Genomic DNA, 5,000 nt, shown 5'->3' on the forward strand with positions numbered 1-5,000 from the left:
CAGAGTGCGAGCTGGAGACGCCGGAGCTGGCTGGAGAGGGAGGACAGCAGAAGCAGCGAAAAACGAGCGAGAGAGGGAAAAAAGGAGACGGAAGGGACGTGGCAGAAGACCCGGGGGTAAGCATGAGCACAGAGGGGAGGGAGATGCCTGAGAGGGGTGTTGGACAGGCGGGAGGGAGAAAAATCACGCTAAATAATACGGGTAAAAGCACCAGTCCCAATGAAACGGACAGCGAAATGGATGTGAGTGAACTGGCGAGTGCGCAAAAAAGACTAAGTCTTGGACAACGAAAAAAGTTGGTGAAAAAATTGAAATGTAAGGACAAATAATGACTGACAATAACCCCTGTAAATCCGTTTTTTTTGTTTTTATTTTTATGATAATGGCCTTTAATTTATTTTCGATAAACGTGAATGGACTAAGGAACAAAGAAAAAAGACATGCGATTCTTTCCTTGCAGAATGACGTTTTGTGCCTGCAGGAGACCAGGTGGGATGATTCCCTGGTGGAAGACATAAAAAAAGACTTTGTGGGCCATATCTTCTGCTCCAATGGCACGTCGAGGGCGAGAGGAGTGGCGGTTTTAGTCAAAACGGGTCGGGTAACAGGGGTAAATTTGGTTTATGGAGACAAAGAAGGAAGAATAATAGTAATAGACTGTGTGTATGAAACGAAAAATATAAGAATCATAAATATATATGCACCGAATGGAGAAAAAGAAAGGAAAACATTCTTCATTGCAATAAGCAAATGGTGGGAAAGGAATTGTATAATAATCGGTGACTTTAATGTGGCGATGACACCCACCGATGTGTCAAAAAATAATGTGTTTAAGGGGGATGTGAGCAGGGGGACACTTAAAGATATAATGATAACGAAACAATGCATTGATATTTGGAGATTGCTACATCCATGGGAGAGGGTGTTCTCCAGGAGACAAATTGTACTGAATAGATTAAAACAATCTAGAATAGATTATGCTTTGGTGACATGCGAGGTAGTGAGGTGGATTAAAGAAGTTGAATATAAAACTAATATGTGGAGCGATCACGCTGGAATAGAAATCACGTTTAGAAAAGAAACGAATGTACGTAAAGGAGGGATATGGTGCTTTAATGCAAGCTTGCTGGATGATGGAATGTTTGTGAAAAGTATGGAAAGATTGTTGAATGATGTGGGATATGAGTGGAATGAGAGTGAAGATATGAATGTGTGGTGGGATAGTGTAAAAGTCAGAATTAAAAAAAAGTGTATCAATTATAGTAAAGAGAAAAAGTGGAGAGAAAATAGAAAGGAAGAGAATTTGAGAAAACAACTAAGTGAGGAAATAGCATCGCTTGACAGTGTAGATAATGTAGATGTCGAAAAATACATACATTTAAAAGAACAGTTGGGAGTGATTGAACTTAAAAAGAGTAGGGGTGCAGCCATTAGGAGTAAAATACAATATATGTATGAGGGGGAGAGGAGTACAGCCTTTTTTTTAGGTCTGGAAAAACAAAAACAAAAAAGAACAGAAATAAACGAATTATTAAATGAAGCAGGTAAAAGTGTGACAGATAAAAAGGGAATTTTAGAAATAGTAAAGGGCTATTATGAAAGCCTGTTTTCGAGACAGGAGTGTGATAGCGTGAGTGTGAACAAAGCTTTGGGTGCCTTAAAGAAAAAACTAAGCGAGGACGATAAAATGTGGTGTGATTGTGAGTTTACAGAGGGAGAAATCAGAAGTGCTTTAGAGGGGTTAAACAAAAACAAAAGTCCTGGGAGCGATGGCCTAACTGCGGAATTCTACCAAGCTTTCAAAGAGCAGCTGGTGCCCTTGGTGAACAAATTGAGTAAATATATGGAAAAAGTGAAACATATACCAAAAGGTTTAGGGGAAGGGGTGGTTACTATTTTTTACAAAAACAAGGGGGACAATAAAAATCTGGACAACTACAGACCAATCAGCCTACTCAACACAGACTACAAAATCATAGCGAAAACAATAGCCAATAGAATCAGGGAGGTAATAGGAACAATCATAGAACAAACACAATCATACAGTATACCAAACAGAGACATAGCAGACTCAATCATTTCAATAAAACAGACGGTCAGGGATATGGAAGGGGAGGGGGGAATATGGCTAGGGATTGATTTAAATAAAGCTTTTGACAGAGTAGATCACGGGTTCATGGGGAAGGTGTTAGAGAAGTTTGGATTCGGGGAGAGAATGAGAGAATGGATAAATATGTTGTATACAGGAGCGGAAAGCAAGATAAAATGTAACGGGGAACTAACTGATTCTTTTAAAATATCAAGGTCAGTGAGACAAGGATGTCCGATGTCAGCGCTGTTGTACAGCTTGGTAGCAGAGCCGCTGGCAGCACTGATATCGGAAGACGTAAACATAAAAGGTATAGGTAAGGAAAACGTAAAAATAATACAGTATGCAGATGACGTGAATATAATGGTAAAAGGAGAGGAGGATATAGAATTGATATTAAAACATGTACAAACTTATGAAAGAGCATCTGGGGCAAAAGTAAATGAAAATAAGTCAGAAATTATGTTACTAGGTAAGGAATCCAATCTAGTTAATAAGTGGGGATTTAAAACGGTGTGTGAGAGAAGAAAAGTGTTGGGAGTGAATATGGGGAAAAATGAGAATGAATGTGATGATGTAACATGGAAAGAGGTGGTGGGTAAAATTAAAAAAACATTGAATTTGTGGAAAGCGAGGGGTCTATTGTTGAGAGGAAGGGTAGCCGTAACAAATGCTCTCGTGTTGTCCAAAGTGAATCATGCGCTGAGTACTTGTACGCTTCCGGACTGGGCCTTTAAGGAGATTTCAAAGACCATTAGGGACTTTATTTGGAAAAACAAAGCAGCGAGTATAGCTCACAAAACAATAATAGGGGCTAAAGATCAGGGGGGGCTAGCTTTGATTGATTTACTTACAAAAAAAGTAGCACTAAGAGTCAAATTGATAGGCAAATTTATGGACCAGAACCGGAACGTAGTTTGGAAAAACCACTTCAAACAATATCTGTGCAGTTTTGGACTCTACAACGAGGACAACCTGTACCAGATCAATAACCCGGATTCATTTAAACACTTGCCACGGTTTTTCCAGGAAGTACTCAGTGCGTGGTATCAGGTTTCATCCTGGACTGTACCAGAGTGCGGAACGAGAGGGTCAGTGCTACGACTGCCCTTCCTCTCGAGCCCGTATTTTAAAAATGGGGAGAGGGTAATTAAGTGTGAAGCTATGTCGAAAGCGGGATATATTAGAATAAGGGATTTACTGAACTGTGGGGGGGATTTTGATTTACAAATGGTGGTGAGGGGTTTAAAAAATAAAGGGTGTGTGTGCAGAAAGGATGTGATTGAGAGAGTGTTTGCAAATGTAAAATTGTCTTTGTCGAGCGAATGGGAACAATTAATCAAAGAGAAGGAGGGAGTGATGCAGGACGATGTGGGGGGGATCTCCCTGTGCCTAGGGGAGAAGAAACACAACATTACAGATGTCACTACAAAAATTTGGTATAGGTGCGCAATCACACATAGAATACAGAAACCCACATCCGAAGTAAAATGGACAGACACATACCCGGACATAACAAGCAACATGATATGGAAGAACATTAACATTCCGCATACACCACATGCAATATTTGACCTAGATTTCAAACTGAGGCACAGGAGGATCTTCACCTGCATCGTCCTGCATCAGATCCATAAGGAGAGGTATGAAAGAAAGTGTTGTGTATGTGAAAGTACGGATGAGGATTTAATACATTTGTTTGTTACGTGTGGGGAATTGGTTTATTTTTGGGGAAAAATAAGAGAAATGTTGGGGAAATGCAGTAAGAATGAGTGTTGGAATGAAAGGGGGTGGGAATTGTCGGTGTTGTTGGGGGTGGGAACAAAACAAAAAAATCACAATGTAATGAATATAATTTTGGCTTTTGCAAGAAAAGCGGTTTTTAACAGAAGGAATTATGCACTGTATGAAAGTAAGAAAATGAATGTGTGGAGAATGTTTGTGAATGAATGGAAAGCACATCTTAAATTGTTGTACATAGCGAATGAGAGTGAGTTTGTGAGAATGTTTGTGGAAGGTGCGAATGTGTGTAGAGTAAATGAGGAGGGAATTATGTGGGATGTCTAAATTATTTTGTTTTTGTTTTTTTGGTACGAGGGCTTCTTTTTTGGTCATGGGGAAAATGGGTGATTTGATTTGGTGGTTTTTTTTTTCTCAGTGGTTTTTTGAGAATACTGTGGGGTTTTTGTATGTTTTTGTGGTTTGTTTTCAGAGGGGTGTTTGCTTTGGGGGAGGGACTCAGAAGAGTTGTCATGAGTTGGGGGTATCAGGGGTGGTTTGAGTTTTTTTTCCTGATGCTATGTTTTTATTGTTTTTAGGGTGCCGTTTGCGTCAGAGGGGAGGGTTAATTTAGAGGGTGTATGTATTGTAATAGCATTTGTTGTAAATGATGTGAAAGAATTATAAATGTTTTTGTAATTTTGATAATAAAAGATAAAAAAAAAAAAAACACGCCTGATCTCGTCCGATCTCGGAAGCTAAGCAGGGTAGGGCCTGGTTAGTACTTGGATGGGAGACCGCCTGGGAATACCAGACGCTGTAAGCTTTTTCATTTTTTTGATCATATGTTTTTTTTTTATCATATAGAGACATATTCACATGTCCAAAAATTTAGCCAGAATCAAGGGCATGACATCTTTAAAAGGCCCCTTTCTGCACACAATAATGGCTTACGGCCATACCATCCTGAACATGCCCGATCTCGTCCGATCTCGGAAGCTATGCAGGGTCGGGCCTGGTTAGTACTTGGATGGGAGACCGCCTGGGAATACCAGGTGCTGTAAGCTTTGTCATTTTTTTGATCATATGTTTTTTTTTATCATATAGAGACATATTCACATGTCCAAAAATTCAGCCAGAATCAAGGGCATGACATCTTTAAAAGGCCCCTTTCTGCACACAATAATGGCTT

General features: G+C 39.7%; 2 non-coding genes across 2 annotated transcripts in view; both read left to right on the plus strand.

Moving 5' to 3' along the window:
- The first annotated feature begins 4,756 nt into the window (after positions 1-4,756).
- LOC132962282 (5S ribosomal RNA) lies at positions 4,757-4,875 on the plus strand. The gene has a single exon (XR_009668256.1). It is a non-coding gene; the product is annotated as a 5S ribosomal RNA (ribosomal RNA).
- Positions 4,876-4,996: 121 nt separating this feature from the next.
- Positions 4,997-5,000, plus strand: part of LOC132962457 (5S ribosomal RNA) — a 119-nt gene continuing 115 nt past the window's right edge. The window contains exon 1 of the ribosomal RNA XR_009668426.1: positions 4,997-5,000. This exon is cut by the window's right edge and continues 115 nt beyond it. This is a non-coding gene — a ribosomal RNA (5S ribosomal RNA).

Source organism: Labrus mixtus, unplaced genomic scaffold (genome assembly GCF_963584025.1).
Source record: "Labrus mixtus unplaced genomic scaffold, fLabMix1.1 SCAFFOLD_56, whole genome shotgun sequence".
Lineage (NCBI taxonomy): Eukaryota > Metazoa > Chordata > Actinopteri > Labriformes > Labridae > Labrus > Labrus mixtus.